The sequence below is a fragment of the Megascapheus bottae genome, chromosome 28, assembly GCF_031878675.1.
Source record: "Megascapheus bottae isolate mThoBot1 chromosome 28, mThoBot2.hap1, whole genome shotgun sequence".
Classification (NCBI taxonomy): domain Eukaryota; kingdom Metazoa; phylum Chordata; class Mammalia; order Rodentia; family Geomyidae; genus Megascapheus; species Megascapheus bottae.
The window spans coordinates 11,784,085-11,810,273 of record NC_143536.1 but is presented as its reverse complement, the minus strand read 5'-3'; the positions used below and the strand labels follow the sequence as shown (position 1 = coordinate 11,810,273).

The following is a 26,189-nucleotide window of genomic DNA, read 5'->3' as shown; positions in this document are numbered from 1 at the left end:
TTTCTTCTTCTTCTTCTTCTTCTTCTTCTTCTTCTTCTTCTTCTTCTTCTTCTTCTTCTTCTCCTTCTCCTTCTCCTTCTCCTTCTCCTTCTCCTCCTCCTCCTCCTCCTCCTCCTCCTCCTCCTCCTTTTGCCAGTCCCAGTGCCAGAGCCTGGGCACTGTCTTTGGGCTTTCTCAAGGCAAGCACTCTACCACTTGAGTCACAGAACCACTTCTGGCCTTTTCTGTGTATGTGGTACTGAGGAATTGCACCCAGGGCCTTGTAAATGCTAGGCAAACTCTGTACTCCTAGACCACACTCCCAGCCAATGGTATGTGTACCTTTTTGGGGTGGTGGTGGTGGTGGGGGCGGTTTATGGGGCTCTGAACTCAGCCTGGGCAATGTCCCTGAGCTCTTCAGCTTAAGGCTAATGCCCTACCCACCCCTTGAGCCAAGCTCCATTTCCAGTATTTTAGAAGTTAATTGGAGAAAAGAGTCTCAGGTCCTTTTGTGCCTGGGCTGGCTTTGAACCTTGATCCTCATATCTCAGCCTTCCGAGTAGCTGGGATTACAGGCATGAGCCACCACGCCCGGCAGCATGTGCATTCCTGCTAACCCCCCAAAAGCCATGGACGTCTAGTGGCTTGAGGAATTTTGTTTCTATTAAATACATGTGATGAACCCCACTTAGCATTTGATTGAGGTTCCTTATCTTTAGAACTGGGAGAGTGACAGTACTTTATAAGGTTATTAAGGGCATCAAGTTGTTCCTGGGTATAAGGTATTTGGCACCGTTTAGGTACGTGGTAGGTGCCAATGGCAGCTATGATCACTACTGACTGCTCTAGGTTTCTGGTTTTGTTTTGGGCTTGAATTCAGAGTCTTGTGCTCTCATTCAGCTTTTCCCACTCATGGCTACTGTTCTACCACTTTAGTTATCCCTATAGTCCAACATTTTTTCACTAAAGATAGAATTTCTTAAACTTTCTTCCTGGGCTGATCCCCATATCTCTATCTCCTGAGTGGCAAGGATTACAGGCATGAGCCATTGGCACCCAGTTAGACCTAGCTTTTTTATTTGTTTTATGTCAGTCCTGGGGCTTGAACTCAGGGCCTGAGCACTGTTCCTGAGCTTCTTTGGCTCAAGGCTAGGGCTCTACCATTTGAGCCACAGTGCCACTTCTGGCTTTTTCTGTGTATGTGATACTGAGGAATGGAACCCAGGGCTTCATGCACATGAGGCAAGTACTCTACCGTTAAGCCCCCTTCCCAGCCCTTGATCTAATTTTACGTGAGTAGTAGCATTAAGCATTTCAGACAATACTGTGTTGAGCCACGGGACTTGGATTAAACTGAATTGAGGGTTAACAATTTCTTTGGTAATTGTCTTAGCTTGGTGCCATGAACAAGAGTGGCACTCTTGCTGCATGACCTTCACATTCCTGCCATTTGGAGCAGAAATAAAATAACCTACACAATTACAGTCTTTACATTTAGGTTGCTCTCTTGTGATCTTTAATCCTTCCTGGATCAACTGGAAGTTACATGATTCACCCAAAGAATCAGGTATCTCCTCCTGCCAAGCATTATATGCCATTCACACCTCTTGGAGTAGACTGTGAAGAAAATATCTACTTTTTTTTTTTTTTTTTTTTTTTTTGCAGCTCCTCTCAGCAAGAGTTTGTTTCTCCACTCCTTGAAACTGAGCTTGCCCATGTAACTTGAGCTTGTCCTTTCTTGCTGCTGGGTACTCTGAGGCCCCCAATGTGAGGAAGCTTGGGCCAGTGTGCTAGTCCCCAAATATGAGTGAGGCCATCCTAGACCATTTAGCCCCCACTGAAACACTAGCTGATCAGACAGATCAGGCAAGCTGGCCCAGCCAAGACCTGCTTACACCTGAGCAGGCGTGAAAGTAAGTTTTGATTTTCAGTCCTAAGGTTTTGCTTATTTGTTTGGGAAGTACTGAGACTTGAACTCTGGGCCTCCCATGTGCTAGGCATGCACTCTAGCACTTAAACCCAATTCTGGTATGCGCCAACCACGCAGTCCCCCATTTGAGAAAAATGAAGGGATAAAAAACTTGTGGCTGTTGCTCACCTTTTCCCTATAACGCCTTGCCTTACTTTTCTAGAACTATCTCTACAACCAGTATACATACACTAGTGCCAGCTCCTCATGAGTCTTTACCTCGCTGTCTCTAGCTGATGGGATGTAAGTGTCCTGTGCTCTTGTCCCACAGGAGTAGGGTGGCCATATGCATTCCTTTCATGCCTAAGACAGTCCCAGTTTACACTGTTCTTCACCATAATTAAACAATGATACCATTCCCTTCTACTTTCCAATGTGGATGACAAACAATATGCTCACCCTGTTACTCTGCTAGTGCTCGATGAAATCAGTGCCATATAAGAAGTCAGTAATCCAAGCCATCCTGGGCCCTGTGCATATTTACTGTTTGGTGCCCAGAAAATATTCACACTGGATCCACTTACCCTGTCCTAGACAACTTTAATGGTAGTCTCCCCAGCAGCCGAATCACACAAGAGAGATCACAAACTCAGTGTCCACAGGGGACATCTACCAGACAACTGGATATGGACACGCCATGGTGTATGGGCAGGGGAGAGCAGCGGCAACTGTGGCAAGCAGGACGAGGACAGCGAGTGCCTGTTCACCATTTCCAGTCATCAGGGCATCCTTTGTCAGGAGGACTGAGGCACCAGTACTGCCAGATCTGAACTTTTTTTTTCAAGAAAAGGTAGAAATGTGGATGTTTGAATTAAATTTTCCAGTGAAAGTGTCAGCAACTAGTTTATCTAACATGGTGTAAGTGTGGCCTATGGAATAGATGTCTCACATCCTCAGCCTTCATAAAACCCATAGAATCACATTTTCCCTGGAAAATAAGCCTTTAGGAATGGAAACAAGTCGTCCCAAAGTTGGGCCAAGGCTCAAATGGTGCTGCTCCAAAGATATCTATGGGGGGGGGGACTAAGTGCCACTGCCTCAGTTTCAAGCAGAATATCAGGAAATTCTAGGAACACTCTACTTTTTCTTCCCAGATGTTGGCTGTGAACTTGTTGCAGAGGTAGCTTCCATGTACCAGTGGGTACACTCCCAGAGGATGCTGCCTGCTTCCAGCCGAAGTAACAATGCCACGACACAGTCTTAACTCTGCTCACACCCAATACAAGCCAGCTCTCTCAGTGGAGGCAATCTCTTTACATCTGAATATAGGAACATTGAATCTGAGAAACTTTCCTGGTTAATCAGTCATCATTCTCAAATGGTTAAGAGGTCATTCACATATTAAGGAACAAATTCCCTTTTGTTTCCATGACCTCTAACAGGTAATTTGCAAAAATCCTTAAATTTGAGCTCTACTGCCAGTCCCGTTGGGTTCTCAAATTAACCTTCACTGAACAATTGGAAGTATGGTCTCATTCAAGTTTCTCTACTATAATTATTCAGTGTTAGCAAGACTTTACTTAGTAGAACAAACAAAGGAAGTGGATTCTAGTACAACCTTTTATTTGCTAGAACTCCTCCCCCCCTCACCCTTATCTCATTCATTTTTTCTAAGAAGCAAGTACTCTAACCCATCTTAGTCAGTGTCTGGGCTTTCATCTTCCCCCAGAGTCGTTAAATTTCATTTCACTTTCTCAAACACATCTATCATGGGCTGAAAGAACACTTTGTTGGTCTGGTTTCTAGATTTTAATGTGAACATGAGGTCGATGGACTGGGCAGCTTTTCATGAACCATGACAGTGACCTTCACCCATACCAGAGACATCATTTAGTAATGATCTCTTAACCTCTTACAACATTATTTAGTTCTGGTCATAAGAAGTAAGTCTCCCCTGCCAAGACAGTTTTACTTTTAGTTTTAGATCAGTCCCCCCACTATCCACATACTCCCCTTTCTTTCCTTTTTAGAGCCATGGGAAGAGGAAAAGAAGTCTGGAAACAAGAATATGAACCCAAAGTGAATCCCAAGACAGCGTTTCAATTAAGCTTCAGGCTGGTTAGGCTACAATAAGAATCTAAAATGTTAAGTTTTAGTCAATTATTAATAAAATAAAAGTTTTATATATTTATCCTTTTACATTGTACATCCTATTATGCAACTTTCAGAGAGGTAAAAGCACTGTCACAAAGTAAGTAGATAATATTTAACAAGATTCCTAAAATAAAACAGCTAACTTTCTGCAAGACTTGAGTGCCTTCCTGTTATTACCTCGCAGATGTGAATACTTATATGGTAGCAAAGTATCATTTGATGGATTAAAAAATGACAGGAATGACAGGAAGCAAGAGAAATACAACCTCAGCAGCAGATGTGCCAAGAAACAGATGAAAGAGTGGAGGCAGGTAAGCTCTGCTGTGGGGAGTGTGTGGAATGTCTCCCTCTCTTCTTCCAGGAACCTTTTTAGGGCTCCAGGTTCAAAGCAGCCTAGACAGATACTTCTCTTACCCTCTGACTATTTGGTCTTGGAGATACCTCATAGTCTCCAATGACTAACTCTGCACCAGCAGTATCTAACACACTACCTGGACTATAGGAAGTCTTTTAGAAAATATATCAGTGAATCCCAGTGACGTAGTGTATTCTTTACTGGGCTATAATAGAAAGCCACTTAGAAGTTCATTGTGTCCAGGATACTTTTTGGTGTAGTTGGGAAGCTAGGAAATCTCTGCTTTTGTTTTTTGTCAGTCCTGGGGGTTCCTAAGCTATTTAGCTTAAGGCTGGAACTCTACCACTTGAGCCACAGTGCCACTTCTAGTTTTCTGGCAGTTAATTGGAGATAAGAGCTAACGAACTTTTGTGCCCAGGCTGGCTCTGAACTGCAATTCTCAGATCTCAGCCTCCTTAGTAGCTAGGATTACAGGTGTGAGCCACCGGCACCTGGCGACATCTCTGTGTTCTGTCTAACAAAGGTTGCAGCACAACCTTTGTGCAGTAAGACTGTGTATACTGATTGGCAGCTGCTGACCTGCTCTTGGGCTCAGGGATTCCATATATACTAGCCATCACAAAACCCAAGCCCACACACATCACAACCCCAGCAAGCAGGGCTACTGCTCAATGTGGAGTTTTCATAGGCATGAAGAACATTAGCAAGTGTCTTCAGATGACTGAGGGACATCAAATAGGTTACTATTAAAAGGAGGAAAGAGGCTAGCTCAGTAGTAGAGTGCCTGCCTAGCATGCATGAAAACCTAGGTTTGATTCCTCAGTACCACATAAACAGAAAAAGCTTGAAGTAGTGCTGTGGCTCAAGTGGTAGAGTGCCAGCCTTGCACAAAAGAAGCTCAGGGACAATGCCCAGGCTCTAAGTTCAAGCCCCAGGCCTGGCAAAAAAATAAGAGGAGCAAAGAAGTATAACAAAAGCAAGAAAACAAATGATGATAATTAAGGATGATATTTCTCAGCTCTTCTTAGGGACAAGATTTGGGCTATTATTCTCACTGTTGTCATAGAAGCCAGCTCTCAGGATAGTGGGCTGCTTTTATAGCAAAACAGCATTGGACCAGAAGAAAGATAATTATGAAAGTATGCCATGACTTACGAATTTTACAGTTTTTTTCGAGTATGGAGACATTTAAAACCATTATTAGCAATGCTACACTATCCTAAGAAAAGCTCCTACTAATATTCTGTGATGCCCATGGGTTGTTTGTACTATAGTGGTTGCTCTGACTTATGCTCTAGACTCCCCCTACTCCTGTTCATCTTGTCATAAATTCAGTATCATACTCATGCTTTTTTTTTTTTTTGGTCAATAGAGGGGCTTGACCTCTGGGTCTGCGTGCTGTCTCTCCCTGAGCTCTTCAGCTCCAAGGCTACTGCCCTACCCCTTCAACCATAGCTCCACTTCTGATTTTCTAGTGGTTAACTGGAGATAAGAGTCTTTCCATCTTTAGTGCCCTGGCTGGTAATTCTCAGATCTTAGCCTCCTGAGTAACTAGGATTACAGGCTTGAGTCACTGCACCTGGCTATATTCATGCTTTTTAAGGCAGGCGAGTGCACACAGGATAAAACTTGGGTTTTGACATCTGAGCCCTCTCCAAAGTATAATTTTAGAAAGGAAAGATATAAGCTGTTCCATTAGGTACAAATATACATTGACATGGTCAGGGACTCCCTCCTATTCTCATTTCAGTTTGGTACAACTTTGAAATTGCTGGAAATGTAGCAAGAAGAGTGTAAAAGCTTATACCACATTCTGCTTTGGAAGTGTCGCACCTTGCAAACAGCAACAGAATAAAATTAAGAGAAGGTAAAGATAATGCGGTTTTCTTTTTAGAAGGCTCGGAGCAGCATCTAAAAACTCAGTTTTTTATTCATTCCAGCTGTACCTATCTCCCAATGATTTTAAGTAATTTCTAGAAGTTCCTGAATAGAATCCACAAATGTAACAGTAACTATCACAGACAGTACTCTTCCTGAGGAGCCTGTGCCAGACAGTAGACAGACTGGGCCATTTTTCTCCAACAAACGAAAATGACCTAACCACAAGCACTGAGCTGAAAAAGAACTGTGGTGGGATTCCTGAAGCCTACTTGGGCAATGTGAGCAAGCTGAGGGCTTCAGGGAAGTTAACGCAGCAGGCACACATTCTTCCAAGCAAGTGGCAGGCAGGAATGGGAGGGAGGTGGACTGTGGGTTAGAGATCTGTCTATGATGGGCTATATATTCTATAGACATAATGTTTTATTACATAGATTAATATGTATCTATGACATACAAACTGTCAGCTTAATTTTAATTATGTTTTAAAGCCTAAGTGCCAGTGATAGTGTAGAGATTTCCTTCTTGAATACTTGTTAAACATGACATTTGAAATATGATGTAAAAATCAATATTAATAAATTCTTTAGTAAAAAAAGAAATCTGTCTGTTCTACTTAAATAATCTGTATGCTTTATTTTATTACTTATTTTATTTTTTTTGCCAGTTATCAGGCTTGAATTCTGGGCCTGGGCACCGGAGTTCGTCTCCAGCCTGTGCCACTTGAGCCACAGCACCACTTCCAGCTTTTCTATATATGTGGTACCCAGGAATTGAACCCGGGTCTTCATGTATGCAAGGCAAGCACTCTACCACTAGGCCACACTCCCAGCCCCAGAACAGTCATCTTTCAATCAGGCTATCTACTACTCCCAAGGTTGTAAATTTCCCTCCTTGCCCCTGCAATCCTAGGGCGTGACCTCAGGGCCTGTGTGGTGTCCCTGAGCCTCTTGATGCTCAAGACAAGTGCTCTACCACTTGAGCCAGAGTACTAGTTCGGCTTTTTCTGAGTAGTTCATTGGAGATAAGAGTCACAGGATTTTTTTTACCCTAGCTGGCTTTGAACTGCAATCCTCAGATCTCAGACTTCCAAGTAGCTAGGATTAAAGGCATGAGCCACCAGTCCAGCAGTTATGAATTTTAAAGTCTGTTGAGCTGGAACCCAGCCTGGAGCTCTGCAGGGAGCATCTACTCCAAAATGTGTAATTTCCCCTTGTAAGTTTTTGAAGTCACTTGGGCACAGCGTCCTGTACTAAGCCATGAATCTGACAGTAAGTTAATAGCTTTTGCTTAGTGCTTAAAATATACATAATGCAAGAAATTCTCCTGCATGCTTGTCATACCTACCAATGATTCCTTAAAGGAGATAGAAGCAGAAATGCTAGGAAGTAATGCTAGTTTCACCTAAAATGCTGTACAACTGACCAACAGCTCAATACTTCAAGCCCAGAGGCTCTGCTTATCTGCCTTCCAGGGCCAAAGAGAAATGAAATGGAGGATTGTTGCCAGCCTCTATGAACATACTTTCCAACAAAACAAGTAACACCAGGCAAGATAGTGGGACATTTCTGGAGATTTTTTTTTTTTTTGGCGAGTCATGGGAACTGAACTCAGGGCCTGAGCACTGTCCTTGGCTAGAACTCTACCATTTAAGCCACAGCACCACTTCCACATAGCTTTTTGCTATGTATGTAATACCAAGGAATTGAACTCAGGTCTTCGTGCACGCTGGGCAAACACTTTTACCACTAGGCCAAATCCCAGGCCCACTTTTGGAGATTTTGATAACCAAAAGGTGATCAAGTGGAAAGATCCAGAGCCTATGTGCTTCATCACCTGGATCAAACTCCAAAGACTTTTGTGGAAGGCTGAGGAATGTGGCCTTGCCACTGCTACTGCTTTGAATTTGCTCATACCTCTGTGAGCTCATGCCTGTGGGAGTGAGGAAACGTCACTTGCAGTCTGAGCGTGGACTCCAGTGTCCAGGGTGGGGGACAGCATAAGTTTCAACTTGGCCCACAACTTCAAATGACAGTCCAATCCAGGTAACCCAGCCTAAACTCTTTGTTTTGGATTAGGCTGGTTACGGGGGTCCCCTGGCTGTGGTGGGCCCACTGTGTCGGCTTGTTGCTGCTTTCTCAAAAGAGGATCTTGTTACAAAGAGAAGCTGGAAATTTCTTTGCACACAAGCAGAGACATGGCGGCCCTGCAAAGGCCCCAGGGTAAGGATTAAAGAAAAACAAAATAGAAACCCTTCCATCTCTAATTAGGGTCTTCATTTGCCAAAGTGCCATTCCCCAGCAGGAGGATTTACATTCAGGCCGTTGCTTGGAGTTACTTGGAAAACGTCTCCCAGCAGGTCGGTTCCTCAGTTCAGGCTCCTTTGAGCCAACAGTTACTGGTTGCTTAGAGGAGCACTGCCTGCATATTGTTTTAACTGGCTTGGCTTCTGCAGCCAGCTTAGCTATGTGAACAATCTCCCATTCAGAACCTAAAGATAAAAGCACAGTTTGGTTGAAAATCTTTTTTTAAAAATTTTTTTAGACTTGGGAAAATTACAGGTTTTGGAGTTAGCATTATTTCTCTCCTACATGGAGTGTTTTCCCCCCTTAGTGTTGGTTCTCAGCCAGTAAAGGCTGCATCCTAGAGTTTGCCAGCTAGCAATCCCTATTTCCTTGCCATTCACACCAAGGGGCTAGTGGCAGCTGGTCATGGAGCTGACAGCAGCTCCCCATTAGCAAGAGGTTAACCACAGAATAGTGTAGCCATTTTGCTGGACCCCTGTGGCCAGCCCAGGGCACCTTCTGTGTAGTTCCTTATCATTTCCACAAACATTCATCTTCTAACACATCAAGAGCCTGGGAGTCTAACAGGAAGCAGGCGGTCTCTTCCTTTCTGGAATTCTCAGGACAACAATAAATTACAAATCAAGGCTGAGTAGGAAGATGAGTCTGCACAACCTTCTATGCTTAAAAAAAAAGGGGGGGTGTAGGTGAGCATAAATTAAGGAGTAAGAGATGAGAAAGAAAAGGAAAGAGAAGACTAGACAGAGAAGGTGAACATGATGGCACACATGTCCTCCCAGCTACTTAGAAGGCAGAACAGAGGAAGGAGGATCAATACTTAAAGATCAGAGCCAGGAAAAAAAAAAAATAATAATAAAAAAGCCAGAAAAGCCAGAGCCTGGTGCGATGGCTCATGCCTGTAATCCTAGCTACTCAGGAGGCTGAGATCTGAGGATTGTAGTTTAAAGCCAGCCTGGGTAGCAAAGTCTGTGAGACTTTTTTTTTTTTTTAAATCTCTAGTTGACCACCAGAAACTTGGAAATGGCCCTATGGCTTAAGTGGTAGAGCATTAGCCTTCAGCAAAAAGCTTATAGATAGCACCTAAGATGTATTTGAGGCAAGCACTCTACCCCTAGGCCATACTCCTGGCCCATCACTAATACTTTGAGCCAGGTAATTTTTTGTTATGAGGCTGTTCTCACCATCCCTGGCTTCTTTCCATTCACTAGATGTCAGTACCATCTCCCTGGTTATGACAATAAAAAATGTCTCCAGATATTGACAAATGACTCCATGGGATAAAATTACCTGTGACAGAAAACCATGCCATGGTGCTGGGAGTTTGGCCTCGTAGTAAAGTTTATGCCTAGCATGCACAAAGACCTGAGTTCAATTCCTGAGTACCACATACACAGAAAAAGCCAGAAGTGGTGCTGTGGACAGCCAAGTGCAGTGGCTCACGCCTGTAATGCTAGCTACTCAGGAGGCTGAGATCTGAGGATCAAGGTTCAAAGCCAGCATGGGCACCAAAGGACCTGAGATTCTTATCTCTAATCAACCTCTAGAAAATAAGAAGTGAGGCTTGACTCAAGGGTAGGGTGGTAGCCTTGAGCTGAAGAGCTCAGGGACAAGTGTCCAGGTGGAGTACAAACCCCATGACCTGCAAAAAAAAAAAAAAAAAGACGCTCAGGGACAGTGCTCAGGCCCTGAGTTCAAGCCCTAGGACTGGTGTTGAAGAAGGAGGAGGAGGAAGAGGAGGAAGAAGAAGAAATAGATAATAAACAGAAAAAAGGTTATATCCTAAGGCACAAATCAAAACCACAATAAGTATTACTTCATGCCAATTAAAAGATGACCATTATGTACACACACACACATATACACACACACCTCAGATAAGAAGTGGTGGGAAAACAAGATGGCAAGTTCCTCAAAGAAATAAACATGGACCTGCCTGGCACATCAGCAACCCTTCTAAGGAACTAAAAGCAGGGTCTCAAACAGAAATGTGAACATTCATGCAAATGATAACATTATTTACAGTAGCCAATAAACAGTAATAAATGACATTAGTCTAACAATATATACATGTATGAATTACTATGGTAAAACCCTTTTGTAAACTACTATGGCAAAACCCCTCCATATAGTTAATATACACTGAAACAAAATAGAAGTATGTTGGAAGAGAGATGTATGGGGAGGGCCAACAGAGAAGGTGAGTGACGGTGAATAATGAGGATGAATATGGTCAAGGTATTTCATATGCATATATGCAAGCAGAACAATGAAACTTGTTGAAATTATTTTAAAAGGGGAAGGGGTTCTGTAGAGAGATGGAAGGGTGAGAATTTAATCGGGGCACATTGTATGTATCCATGGAGATGATGGTAAAGCCCCTGTTCAATTAAATATATACTACTGAAAGAATCTTATTAAAGTGGCACTGCGGCTGAACATGGTAGTGCACCAGCTTTGAGCTGAAGAGGCCAGGGACAGTGCCCAGGCCCAGAGTCAAACCCCATGATCAAAAAAAAAAAAAAAAAGAAAGAAAGAAAAAGATAGAAATAATCCACCAACATATAAATGGATAAATCAAAATGTAGTAAATACATACAAAAATGTACATGCAATTCAATCATAAGAAGGAAAATCTGATGAAAAAATTTATATAAATGTCCAGAATAGGTAAATTCAGAAAGAAAGCAGATTAGTGAGTAGATTTCAGGGATAGTGTAGAGAGAAGCAAGAATGGGGACTAAATTTGAAGTTCCATTTGGGAAAGAAAGTTCTAGAGAGCATTGGTGATGATAGTTATAGTATAATATGAATGGATTTCATACCACAGAACTATATGCAAATCTCATATACATACAAATATATATGTGTGTGTGTGTGTGTTGAACTTTGTGTGTGTATGTGTGTGCACACATATGCACTTGTGCGCCCATGTGCACGCACAGTGCTAGGATTGAATTCAAGGCCTTGCAAGCACTTTACTGCTAAGCTGCACATCTAGCCCTTAATCCAATTTTAAGAAGAGAAAAAGGTTGAGGCCTTACGAATTAGTACTGGAGAGGGGGTAAAATTAGTCTTTTTCATTGACTATCAAGTACTTCCAAGTATCATTTCAGTTCCTCTATGCAAAAATTATTTTGGATTTTGAGGGGCTGGGAGTTTGGCCTAGTGGTAGAGTGCTTGCCTAGCATGCATGTAGACCCAGGTTCGATACACAGAAAAAGCTGGAAGTGGTGCTGTGGCTCAAGTGGTAGAGCTCTAGCCTTGAGGAAAGCCCAAGGATTGTGCTCAGGCCCTGAGTTCAAGCCCCAGGACTGGCAAAAAAAAAAAAAAATTAATTGGATTTTGATTTTTAAGTTCCCTAATACATTATAAAGTTTTATTTCTGTCTTTTACCTAAATGCCACAGAACAGCAGTTGACAGCAATACCATAAAAATGTCCAGAAATAGGCAAGCTATTTCCAGGCTGAAGCACATCCTGTTCTCTCTTCTTGGAGCCTGCTCCTCACCCTCCTCCTTGCGCACCTCTTTGGCAATCTCTGGGAATGCTACCCTCATCAAGGGGATCTGCTCCTGCCCACTCAGATCCTCAGGCCCACAGTCTTGGGTCTGAGACACAGTGTGGGTTTATGTACCTACTGGCCTCTCTCGGAATTTTTTTCCATCCCTTCCTTACCTCAAACGTACATACGTACATATATATGTATGCATTGCCAGTCCTGGGGCTTGAACTCAGGGCCTGGGCACTGTCTTTGGCCTTTCTCAAGATAAGCACTCTATCACTTGAGCCACAGTACCGCTTTTGGCTTTTTCTGTGTATGTGGCACCAAGGAGTTGAACCCAGGGTTTTGTGCATGCTAGGCAAGCACTCTACCACAAGATTACATTCCTGGCCCTCAAACGTATTTATCCTTGAAAGCTTAAGTTTTTTCCATTTCCTTTGTGGAGCCATTCCTATCAACACATTACTGGCTTAGAAAGACTTTCTAGAAAAAATCTTCTCTAAGCTGAGGCTCTCTAAGCCGAAGGATCTCATCCTGAGCCCTGCCCTGTGAGAGGCCTGTGATGTCTGGGAGGGTGGCAAGAGCACAGGGGGCATCCAAAACAACTTTCTGAACATCTTGGACCAGGGCACCCAAGACAGAGATGTGTTTAGATAGCTCTGATTCTGTGACTCCAGGAAAAGTGGGCATCCTAGACATGTCCATGCCATCAACTACAGTCCAACAGCTATACAGACCTTGGCCACATAAAAAGGATTTTCTGATTACCCAGATGAGACCCACAGAATATGGACAAAGATATCTGAACTGGGGAATCATTTGCCAATGGTAATGCCCAACTTTCCCAACTCTTTGAGTAGGCTTCCATCACAGGCAATGGTTGATGTAACTGATGCTTCTGAATAGCCACAAAATTCAAGAGCCATCACCAACGTGCTCTCCCTCTGTAGGGATGGCCATGCCATGACTCTGCCCCATGAAGTTCTATTTAAAGAACTTGCAGAAAGTAACGGTGCTCATTCAACTCAGCCTTGACATTAGATGGACTTGATGCTGGGAAGAAAAATATAAGCTCTGTTCAAGATATACTCTTGACATCTAAGCCAGCCAAAAAAATTATGCCACCAACATCCATTTCTGCATATCAAGTTACACAAAGAACCCTGGGATAATTGGCTCAGAACATGGGGAAGGAAGAAGTGATCACTGCCAAGAAGGCAAGTCAAGCCTAAGGTGATTAGCAAACTTGACCCCCAACTCCATGGTCATAGTCCAGTGCTGTGGTGCCCTACCCAGACCCTCAACTACCTGTGCTCCAACCTGTTTTCTCACTCTTAAAAATACATTCTGTCCATCAAATGGGCAGGGTAATGACATTTTGAATTTGTTCCCTCCTCTTATTCACTTCCTTATTGTTTGCCCATACAAACGAGGGAGGTACAACTTTAGATAATGCTGCTAAAAGGAAGGGGGGGGCGAAGGGAGAATGGTGCTGGCTACCATAATCCTAAGTATCATGATCATACTCCTGTTGTTTTCACTCATTAGCCACAATCCTTGAAGTATCCCAAGAGGAATGGGTGCTACATTGTTTTACTAATGCAGGGACGAGGGTACAGAATGATTTAATGCATATGGTCATGCGATTGGTCTTGGCAGAATTGGGTGGGAGTCAACTATCTCTCAGTCTTTCTCATTTCTTCTGACTCATTTAGCCCTGTGTTCCTGGCCATGCAGGCAGAGCCACAAGCTTTACCTCTTTTTTTTTTTTTGGTGGGGGGGCCAGTCCTGGGGTTTGAACTCAGGGCCTGGGTGCTGTCTTTGGACACATTTTTTTTTTTTGCTCAAGGTTAGTGCTCTGCCACTTGAGCCACAGTATCACTTCTGGCATTTTCTGTGTACGTGGTACCAAGGAATCAAACCCAGGGCTTCATGCATGCTAGGTGAACACTCTACTACTAGGCTATGCTTCTGGGCCCTGCATTACCTCTACTAAAGAAGAGTCTGGCTGAAGATGCTCCACTTGGTCTCCCGTCCTCATCATCTTGCCCAACCCAAGTCATTTTTTTCCCCTCCCTCCTTTCAGAACTGGGTACCTCTTTCCTTCAATTTTCAGGAAGGTTCCTAAACTGGGTTGAAAACCTCTGTGACCTACACAAATCTACAAAGGGGTACCTGAGGACTATTGTTGGAGTGAGTGCATCTCCACAGGCTCTGAAGAGTGTAGATCTTCCTCCTGGCAAGTGTGTGTCAGAAATGCCTGTGTGGAGGAGCTGCTTATTATGCGCCAGCCTGGGGCAGGCAGCAGCGGGCTTGGGAGGAGAAAGGTTCCTTTTGAAGCACATGGCCCTGCTAAGAGCTTCCCAGTGACCATGGAAACAGGCACAGTGGGTTCCCAGCCTGAGAACTAGGAAGAACGCCGTGATTCAAACACAAAACACAAACAGGGTCTCAAAAAAGCAGAGAGAGGAGGGGCCAGAATGAGCGGCCCGGGCTGGCAGGAACTGAGCGGCTCCCTAGTAGGAAAATCTGGCCGATGAAGCAGATTCACGGGGTTTCCTTTTCATTTCCCAGGCTTTCTTCTTGATCGTCACTGCCCCTTGGGTCCTATTCAGCACCTCATCAGATCAGTAGAGCCTGGCCTTTGGCTGGCTCACTGGCAGCAGGGCCTGGAACCAGGCGGGAGGTGATCAAAGGAGCCGCCGCCACTGTAGCCGACACCGGGCCCTCCTCTGCCCGCCCTCCTCAGGATGAGGCCCTGCCAAGGTGATCCAAGGTGATCGGGTGAAAGCCACTGGGGGAGGGCAAGGAAGACAGGCAGCTTTTATGTCTGCCTTTCTGTGAGAAGACATACAAAGCACAGCATGAAAGGAGAAACACCACTAGTAGATCAGAGCTCTTTCCTTCTAGAATATTCGTTTTTAATAAACCAAGTGATAGAGAAGCCACCTAGATTGGCACAATTGGGGGAACTGTGGTGCCCAGATCCTGAGCCTGAAAGTCTAGCAGCCCTGCCCGTTCTACTTCTGGCTCCTTTTTCATAGTGGTCTGCCTCCTGATTTGAGATGGATGAAGTTACACTGAAAAAGTCTCCCTGTTATCTGAGTGTCTGAGACATTATGGCTCATTTCTTCAGAGTTCCAACTTAAAAGAGGGAGCAAAAGCTAGCAGGGTATTTTTTTTCAGCAAAAAGAACCAGTAAGACTGATTCTGTTAAGGGGGATCGATCCTCCACTTACTGATGATTATCTTTATTCTTGGGCCAGACTGAATCAAAAAGTATCCTACTTGGCTCTGGGCCAGGGGAAGGGCCAGGGCCTGCCCTGAGAAGAGGGGGCTTCCTTGTAGCCACCAGCCTGGCTGCTGGTGAGAAGGGCAGACTTCAGCCTGACTAGCCTCCTTGAGGAAGGCAGTGTTTGGACAGGCCTGTAATTTGAGAAGCCCATTAGGTGCATTCTCTCCTTTTTACCTTTGTTGGGCTGCCAAAATATTTACTTGACTTCTTAACTCTAAATCTCTGAAACACACCTGGATTGCCTGAAACAGGCAATTTTCTTATTCACAGAGGAAAGTCCAACCTAAGCAAAGATGACAGTAGTACAGAGGGATCAAGAAGAGGGGGAGGGCTAGAAAAGGGACATAGTTTTAAGTAACTCACTTCTTAGGAGATGGGTGGGCATTGGACTTGTCTTTGCTATTTGGTGCAAGGAGAGTAAATGGCTGGTTATTACAAAGGCCGGGGGATGGTTGAAGGCAATTTTACCTTTTGCAAAACAAATGGATTCTATTTTGACTTTGGGGGAAGAGTGGATTTCCATGCCAAGTACAAATTCTGTGTGCTAGACAACTGTTTTTTATTTATTTATTTTTACATAACTACTCTATAAAAGCCAACTAACTGCCTTGTAACATCAGACTGTATAACAGGAAAAATGGGGTGCTGAAACAAACAAAATTGGAAGTGTTTTAGATGAATTTCAGATGATAGAAAGGGCCAGAAATAGCTTCAATTTTTTTTTCTTCTGTGGTGCTTCTGACATTATGAAAAATAACTTGAGAAATCAGACTCTAGTCTTGGAAGGCAGAAGTGAAGAGAGGTCTCCTTTTGCCATGCATGCCTTTCTAGCATCTCTAGCCTCTGCCAGCAACTGTGGAAGGCTGTGAGGTGAGACCTTTCACACAGGCTGACTTATGGATGGAACTCAATGAAACATCCTTCCCTGCACAAGCTATTGGTGCTGTTCCTCGGAGTCCTGAATTGAGCTAATGATCCATACCCCAAAGATACCTCTACCTCCTTCTTTTGAAAACTAAGCCTGGCCAGCAGTTAGGGAAATTATTTCACCTGATACGCAACAGAAAATCTTTGAGAGAAAAATTATTTTGAAGATATTTTAATCTTCAGCATTCTAAAATGGAACCTTCAAGCTTTTCTGTTCAAAGGCACTAAAAGCACAGTAGGAGTGGGAGGCTTACTGACAGCTGTCACTCGCCTACATCCTTTCTATAGCATCAGGTTTCAAAATAGCAACTCAATTACCTTTATTTTGGTAGAATGCCTTATCTTCTTTTACTTAGACCAGACCGAGCAGAACTTTAAGCCTGTAAGAAAAAGTCCCCCGAGGCTGTTCATTAGGACCATCTACATTCATGGCAGGCCAGTCTACAACAATTTTTATTTGGGGGGGGGGGAGGGAGCAGCCTTGGGGCTTAAACTCAGGGCCTGGGCGTTGCCCTTGAGCTTTTTCAAGGCTAGAGCTCTACCACTTGAGCCTCAGCACCACTTACGGCTTTTTTCTATGTATGTGGTACTGAGGAATCAAACCCAGGCCTTCGTGTATGCTAGGTAGGCACTCTACCACTAGGCCAAACTGCCAGCCCCAGTCCACGAGACTCTTATCTCCAATTAACTACCTGCCTTCTCCCCCATCCCCCATAAAAGCCAGAAGTAGAGTGGTGGCTCAAGTGGTAGAGAGCACTACTCGTAAGGAAAAAAGTTCAGGGACAATGCCCAGGATCTGAGTTCAAGTCCCAGGACTAGTAAAATTATAAAAAGTAGAGATTATGAAAATAAGAGTAATTTGCTAAAAGAATGAGCACATACTATAGAACTGAAAAGACAGAATTAGAAGTTCTTTCTCTTCTGTTTAGAAAATCATAATTGTTTCATGTAACAAATACTACTGAGTATCTGTTGTATCAACTAGGCTCTGTCCTGGATCCTAGGAATATGAGGTGACAATGTAGATTATTATGGTTTATACACTTGAAAATAAGACAAAGGGACCAGAAAATTTGCTAGTAATTGAAATAATACAATAAAGTAATGCTACAAATTTCAATCTATCTCTAAAATTAGAGATCATACAAATATTTAGATGTTGCCACACATGTGTGTCTCATGTTTGTAATCTTAGCTACTCAAAGAGGACTGTGGTTCAGAACCAGCCAGGGAAGAAAAGTTAGCAAGACTCCATCTCTAATTAGCCAGGCCCAAAGCTGAACTGAATGTGTAGCTTACATACAGAGTGCCTGTTATAAGCAAGAAAGTTAAGTGAAAGTGAGGGGCCCTGAGTTCAAGTCTCAGTACTGGCTTGTGCATGCAACCCCCCCCCCCCAAATGTGCACGTGTGCGCACATGTATCTGCAAGATCTGGGCACCAGCAGCTCACACCTATAATCCTAGCTACTTAGAAGGTTGAGATCTGAGGATTGTGATTCAAAGCCAGTCTGGACACTAAAGTCCATGAGCCTCTGGCCTTTTATCTCCAATCAAACACCAGAAAACTGGAAGTGGTGCTGTGGCTAGAGTAGTAGAGTGCTAGACTTGAGCTGAAGAGCTCACGGACAATGCCCAGGCCCAGTGTTCAAGACCTATGACCACTCCCCCCTTACACACACACACACACACACCTTACAAAGTGAAATACTAGTAACTGCTGGGAAGCATTTTTTGTTGTTGGTCATGGGGTTTGAACGATAGGCCTAGGTGCTGTCCCTGAGCTCTTCAGCTCAAAGCTACCACCTTACCCTTTGAGCCACACCATCACTTCCCTGTTTTCTAGTGGTTAATTGGAGATAAGAGTCTCCTGGTCTTTAGTGCCCGGGCTGGCTTTAAACCATGATCCTCAGATCTCAGCCTCCTGAGTAGCTAGGATTACAGGTGTGAGCCATCGTGCCTGCCTTAGGAAGCTTTTAAAAGCTAAAAAATTTGATTCTACTTTCTTCCATCTGAAGTTCACAGTCAGTGAGATTTTACACCCAAGTAAGCATGGTATTCTAATACACAAATGCTATAAAGGTACATAGGAGAAGGGAATTTTTAGAAATGTCCCACTTTCTAGGGCTAGGTACGGAGTACCCAGTGACACTCATCATTACCAAGGCAGCACATACAACTGAAACACTTTGGCCATAGCCAGAAACTTGATCAGCTGGGTTAATACATGCACAGGGCAGGTGAATACGAGGTGCCAGTATTTGAGAATGGAGAGAAGATGACACTTTTGGGTTTGTCTGAAGAGGTATGAAGAGATTCTGACCAATCTACCTGTGGCTGGTATTTTTTTATACTACAATGACTTAATACATCAGGTTCTATCTTCTTTTGTACTTTGGAAGTAGAAAAGAAAATAGAAATACCATAGCTTCTCAAAAAGTAGAGACATTCAGTAGGTACTTTTGAAGAGCTTTTCAGCCGATGGATCACACCATCTCTCCTATTCTGGGATGGCTGCACTGTGGCTTTGCACTCCATTGAGAGCTTGGTTCAATGGATGAAGACAGTGGCAAGGTATGCTGTGAGCCAGGCTTCTCTAGTCCTGGGAGGAGGCCAACTGCCCGTGTTCCTCAGGTTAACAGACATATTGTATGTTCTATTCACTCACTGTATCTTCAAAGCTCCTTTAAGCCTCACAGCAGGTTTCAAATAATGCCTTCACTTAGCCTTTTACAGCTGAAAATGTCTGATCTGTTTTTTTTCCCCCCTTGTTCTTCTTTTTCAAAGTCTTATTATTTAATATAGCCTTTTACCTAAGAGATTCCTGAAAGATTTAAGTGTAGATGAAAAGTATGAAGTTAGAAGTTTGGGACTTTCAAAAGTAAGAGATGTGGCATTCCCTGTGTTTTTCCTCCAGAATGATTTATTTCACTAAGGTCCCTTTCTGTTTTCCTTTTTAGCCAAATATGGGAGATATTTATCCAAGTGTTCCTTAAAATAAATCTGTAGGGCCTTCCCAACTTCCTTCTCAACAAGAAACTCACCTTGGCTCACATTAGACAGAAAGCTTTCATGTGCTTGTTAGAATATGTCTAGAGAAAGGGGAAAAAAATGAAATTTGTTGAGTTTGTGTAAACTTGACATATTGTCCACAGATCTCAGCCTCCTGAGTATCTAGGATTATAGGCATGAGCTATTGGTGCCTGCCTTTTTTTTTTTTAATTGTCACAAACAGACACTAAGCAATATTAACTGACCCAAAGTTACCCAGCTTCTGTCATTTTTACCTGGTCTGTACTCGTCATACAACTTTCCCGAAAACAAAAATGTAGCCTAACACTACAGGCTTCATGTACCTATCATTATAAAAGAGATGGGACAGAAGGGAAAAGGGGGGAACAAGTGGAATGTGAAGTCTTTCTTTGATTAGTTGTGGGGCTTGAACTGTGGCCTGAGCTGTCTCTGAGCTCTTGCTCAAGGCTAGTGAGCTGTATCACTCTACCAACTAAGCTACATGTTTTTTTTTTATTAAAGAATTTATTAACATTGATTTTTACATCATGTTTCAAATATTTAACAAATAAGTATTCAAGAAGGGAATCTCAATATATAATCACTGGCACTTATATTGTAGAACATAATTAAAATTAGGCTGAGGGTTTGTATGTCAGATACATATTAATCTATGTAATAAAACATAATGTCTATAGAGTTCATAAGTTTTTATATATATGTAGTTGCATTTATATTTTCACTACCATATAAATAGCATTGGGTATGCAAATATTGAATCCTCACTCTTGTACTGTTTGGATCTAATAGTCACATATTAAGGAGACCATGCGCCTTTTGTTCCTTTGGTCTTGACTTGTCTCACTCAACATGATTCGCTCTAGATTCATCCACTTCCCTGCAAATGCCATTATTTTATCTTGTCTGTTGGCTATGTAGAATTCCACTGTATATATACACACACCACATTTTCTGTATCCATTCATCTGCAGTAGGGCATCTGGATTGTTTCCATCACCTGGCTATTGTGAATAGTGTAGAGATGAACATAGCTGAGCAGGTGTCCTTATCATATCTTGGGTTATGATGTTTAGGATAGATGCCCAGGAGTGGTATGGCGGGATTGTAGGGAAGGTCAATTTTCAGTTCTTAAAGAAACCCTCGCACTGCTTTCCGGAGTGGCTGAACTAGCTTACAATCTTACCAGCAGTGCAGTAGGGTTCCTTTTTCTCCACAACCCCGCCAGCATCTGTCATTGTCTGAGTTCAAAATCTTGTCCATTCTTGTTGGGGTAAGGTGGTATCTTATAAGCCACATTTTTAACACCTCTCTTTTCTCCCCCCTATTTTAACTGACAGCCAATAATGGTATAATGGTGTATGTACATATTTTTTGGAGCTAGATTATTCTTTTTTCTTTTCTTTTCTTTCTTTTTAATATATTTTTTATTGTAATTAATAGAAGGGTTACATGACATTTGCCAGATAAATGGTGCATTAATTCCCACACATTGATACCCTTTCACATGTCATGGTCCCCATTTCCCTTTCCCCCTCCCCCACCTCTTTTCTTTTCTTTTCTTTTTTTTTTTTTTTGCCAATCCTGGCTTTGAACTCAGGGCCTGAGCACTGTGCTTGTGCTTTCTCAAGGCTAGCACTCTACCACTTGAGCCACAGCACCACTTCTGGCTTTTTCTGTGTATGTGGTACTGAGGAATCGAACCCAGGGCTTCCTGGGCAGGTACTCTACCACTAGACCATGCTCCTGGGCCCTGGAGCTAGATCATTCTGTGGTAGGGGCCATCATATTACTAGAGGGTACTGAGCAGCAGCCCTGGCTCCTAACCTTAGACATCATTGTCACCAATCCCCAACATTTTTGTCTCCAGACACTGGCCTGGTTGGAAGCCACTGTGATGCTTACAGGACCTCATGGGCTTTCCTGTCCCAGCTGGCTTTGAATCCTGATCCTTGGATCTCAACCTCCTAAGTAGCTAGGATTAGAAGGCATGAGCTACCAGCGCCTGGCAAAACATCTAATATTTATCTAGAAAAACTGGCCAAAAGGAGGCAAAGAGAAGAACCTAACACTGGAAAACACAGAATGATCTTAATTCAGACTTCAACTCTTATGAACTATTTGATTTTTAGATTATGTAGAAAACCCAGTTACATAGGCCATACCACTCTGTACGTGCCCAATCTTGTCTGATCTTAGAAGCTAACAGGGTTGGATCTGGTACTTGGATGTGAGAACCTCTCTGGGACTCAATTTCCCTGGCATGTAGATCAATCAAAGGAAAGGGTACATATAAATCTTCCCCAATGGGTACCTGACTGGGGATGGCTGCTGTCACAATCTTACAGAATTGCCATGGGACAGGCTTTGAGCCACTTGGTCCACAAACATTTTTCAGGGCCTCCTACAACAGGCAATGTAGATCTGTTTAGCAAATGAGTGAACTGAAGTCACCTTTGTAAGGTTACTCAGGCAATGTAGGATCTTGGTGACATGAAATCTCCTGAAGCACTGGAAAAGTTGAGTCCAGGCTCATTGGCCAAGTTGTCTTTCAGAAAGCCTTCCTAGGACTTGCTCCAACCTGAGTGGTAGGAGGTTTATTCTGCTTGGTGTTAAAGAGATTCAGGGCTAGGCAGATTCTGCTAGAAGCTATGTACATCTTGTGTGTCCTCTGCTCTGGGACTCTGCCATGAGGTAGATGGATGCTAGTAGCCAAAACTATTAAAAGCTAACTTTCTAAATTCTTTACCCCCATAAGACATTTAATAAACATTGGCTGAACTGAAGGGTTAATATGCCTAGGGCATAAACATAGACTTATGCACTTTGGGGATGACTTAAGACTCTTAGTTTTCAATGCAAGCTGCCTAGAAATATCTATTTTGTTCTGTTTTAACTTCCTAAGACTTAATATGTCACAGGTAAAAGGCAAAAAATTAAAATATAATCCAGAAGCTCAAATATTAGAAAAGCAAAGGCCTCAAATTAGCTTCACTGCATGAAATAAAAAAGGAGAGGCCTTAAAGGCTGAAGAGATTTTTCTGTGCCTGTCCTGGCCTGATGCCCTGATCTTGTTCCCTGTGGGGGACTCACCCTCACCCCAGCTCTGCCTCCCTAGTTGATCCTAATGTCTGCACCTTCTCCTACAGAACTGAAAAGATCAGAAGGGGGGGTCATAAATCATTTTTCTCTCATGAGTTTATGGTGTTCTTTACTGAAGAGTTCAAAAGCACTTGCAATAAACCAAGGTGATGAGTTTATGTCTTTTGCTTTTAAAAGGAAACTTTATTTGAACTCCTGGAGAAGCATTTATGTTTGTTTTTTTTCACTTTTTATTTTTATTTTTTTTAAAGTTTAGAACATTCCTCTCTTATTTCAGGGTTTTGCTCCAGGGCATCTTCTTCGGGGTGGGCAAGTAAGGAGGGTGGGTGATGGAGAGAAGGGCTGCACAGAACCCACCCCCTTCTCTACAGCTTTTCTGAAGCCTGGCAACACTGGGGCTCACTGAGCCCTTTCTCCTGTCCGTAGTTTTCAACATGTCTCAACATGGACCTGCAGGAGTCCCTTCATCTCATTCACACTGGCCTGGTTATAACTTCTATGCTTTTTATAACTTAGTTTTTTTTTTTTCTTCCCCCCTCTCTCAGTAATAAGAGACGAATTCAGGGCCTCTTGCATGCTAGACAAGCACTGTACTACTGAGCTACATTCCCTGCCTTTTTCCTATTCCTTCTGTGCCCCTCTTTTCACTGACTACCTCTTCTTGCCAGAACTACCAAAAAAAAAAAAAAAAGAAAAGCCAGGCTCTCTGCAGGGAACTGAGCTGTGCCTGAGGATTACTGTGCCTTCCTTTACCCTAGTCTTTTGCTCCTGCCCTTAGGAACTCAGAAAGAAAAACAAAAGGGGAACAGGGCAGAAAGAAATGAAAGCCGAGATGACAAAGTTACTGAAATGAAAACTCATAATGCCTACAGTTTAAGAAGACTGAGGGTGGTGGTACATGTCTGACTTATACCTCTGATATTAACATAAACGGTTGTTTTTTGGTTTGTTTGTTTGATGCCAGTCCTGGGGCTTGAACTCAGGGCCTAGGGTACTATGTCTGAGCTTTTGTGCTCAGGCTACCTATCTGTACTTGAGCCCCAGATCTACTTCCAGTCCTTTTGGGGTGGGGGTGGGGTAGAGTTCATTGGAAAGAAGAGTCTCATAGAGTTTCTGGCCCAGGCTGGCTTTGAACTATGATCCTCAGATCTCAGCTTCCTAAGCAGGTAGGATTAGATGTGTGAGCCATCAGCACCTGGCTCAAGTTTATAAAAAAAAAATGTAAAACATGCTTACTTTTTCTGGCTCAAGCTTTTTGTGTAGGGGCCAACTTGAAGATAATTGACAATAACCGAGCTTGTGCAAATGGTGCCTTAATTTCTGTCACCCAGGCTTTCTAAACAGAAACACAGAAGGCTGCTGCTCCCAGGCTGGTGGAACCACACACTTAGCTCCTCGGCCTGTGCTCAGTAACTCTTTGGTGAATGAATAAACCCAAGAAGTACTTAATATATGTCTAAGGATTCCATTCACCCTGGCTTCACAAACAAGCAGGCCAAGCCATAGAAAACTCTCCAAGTAAAACCACGACATGGTTATACCAGGTGGAGGAAGAAACAGTTGAGTGACTTCAACAAGTATCCTCACCAGTAATCCACAGGAGGCCAATAGTAACCCTGTGAACCCTTTCCCAACCCATTTGCAAACATCAGAGATGGAACCCTACTGGAATAGGGCAAAGCAAATGAAACAAAGGAGCTAAAGTTTTGCTATGCAGTGGTTCAAACACAGGAGAAAATAGCCTATTAGGAGCAAAATACCTACAAGTAAAGCACTGTTCCTATCCTTTGGATGTGGCTGCCATTTCTCCTAGGAAAATACTCAAATATTCTCAAGAGGACTGCTTCCTCTTCTACCATCAGTAAGCAGTTCCAGTCAACTTATTTAAATGATGGAGTATTAGCTTGAGCCACTAAAAACACCTTGATTTAACTTAGTGAACTGTAAGGCAAACAGGTAATAAATTTCTGTAGGTTTGACAAGTGTCCTGAAGTTACTCTGAGTCAAAAAATACATAAACATTACAAACCAATTAGATCTATTCAGGGCTCCAGATCATTCAGGACATACTGGTGTGGGTTTTTGGAGGTTTCTCTCCCTGACTCCCTGCATTAAAATGAGCTCCTGTTTTGCATGGATCTCCCAAGTGAGTCTGTGATATCAGCAACAGGATAGGTCCCCCCAAGTTGTACCTCTGTGGTACCTAGAGCCATAGCTTTTTTTTTTTTTTTTTTGCCAGTCCTGGGCTTGAGCTCAGGGCCTAAGCACTGTCCTTGGACTTTCTCAAGGCTAGAGCTCTACCACTTGAGCCTCAGCACCACTTCTGGCTGGCTTTTTTCTACATATGTGGTACTGAGGAATCAAACCTGGGTCTTCATGCATGCTAGGCAAGCACTTTAACCACTAGGCCAATCTCCCAGCCCCGAGCCATAGCTTTTGATAATATAAAAATGATTACACAAGCTGGGTGCTTGTGGCTCACTCCTATAATCCTAACTACTCAAGTGGCTGTAATCTAAGAATTGCAGTTCAAAGCCAGCCTGGAAGTTTAGGAGGCTCATCTACAATCAACTACAAAAAAGCTCAGGAAGTGGAGCTGTGGCTCAATTGGTAGAGCACTAGCTTTGATCAAAAAAAAAAAAAATCAGGAACAACACCCAAGCCTTGAGTTTAAGCTACAGGACTGGCATGCGCACATGCATGCGCATGCACGCTGGCACAGGCACACACACGCACACACACGCGCACACACACGCACACGCACACACACACTCATGTGCATGCGAACACAGAGCCTAGGCAGTAACACTAACCTTAGGGGATACCACTTTTCCGCAAACAAAACCTGAAGTATATAGTACGTGGAAAATGACCGATGCAACACTTGGGCAGGGATGGGAGAAGGAAAGTAAAGGAATGGGTAATATTGTTTAAAAAAACAAATGTACTTATTACCTAGCTTATGAAATAGTAGCCCCTTTGTACAATACCTAACAATAAAAATTATTTAAAAATAAATTAAGTTTTAACCGTCACATTTTAAGGTCTTTGATGGAAGTTTTCCAAAATAAATTTACTTCTGTCTTACGATTAAGTTAGAAGCAATGATAACCCACTCAGCCAAAAGTCTTCAACAAAGTACTTTTAACAGGGTGACAGGAGCCAATGGTCACAAACATTTTTTTTGAGAGCTTATTCTTCCATAAAGCATTTGTACTTCATCCTATCTCTTCACGACTCAAAAAGGTAAGTTCTAATACAGGACCACAATTGCTGTCTATCATTAGAGAATCCCAAAAGCTCTGAAATGCAACTTTCCCCATAATTTACTTGGGAGCAAAACTTAATGAACCTGATCTCATGTGAAGGCAAAGCTACCTTGCACTAACATGAGGCTACTTAGATTTTAGTCATTCCACTCAGTGTGATATCCACGAAGTTTGAACATGAATACGAAGGTAGATAATTACCAAATTACCAAGTGTTGCCCCATATCCCCAAGGTTACCTTAATACTTTTCTAAGCCTCCCTACCCAAATCTCAAAGTTCTGAGATATCTACCACAGGGTATAAGATAAAGTATTATGAATTTATATTATCAACCCCCCCTTATGCAGAAACAAATCCAGATTCCTCCAGGGGAAATAACTTGTCCAAGGCCACCAGATTCTGAGGCTGGTGATTCCTTCCGAGGCTGAACAAGAAAAGCACAAGCACCATGGCGGGCTGCTGCAAGGTATGCCCTATAATTTTATC

General features: G+C 43.0%; 1 protein-coding gene across 1 annotated transcript in view; it reads right to left on the bottom strand.

The window, feature by feature from the left end:
• Positions 1 to 26,189, bottom strand: part of Znrf3 (zinc and ring finger 3) — a 140,835-nt gene that overhangs the window by 25,496 nt on the left and 89,150 nt on the right. The gene's annotated exons all lie outside the window — the stretch shown is intronic.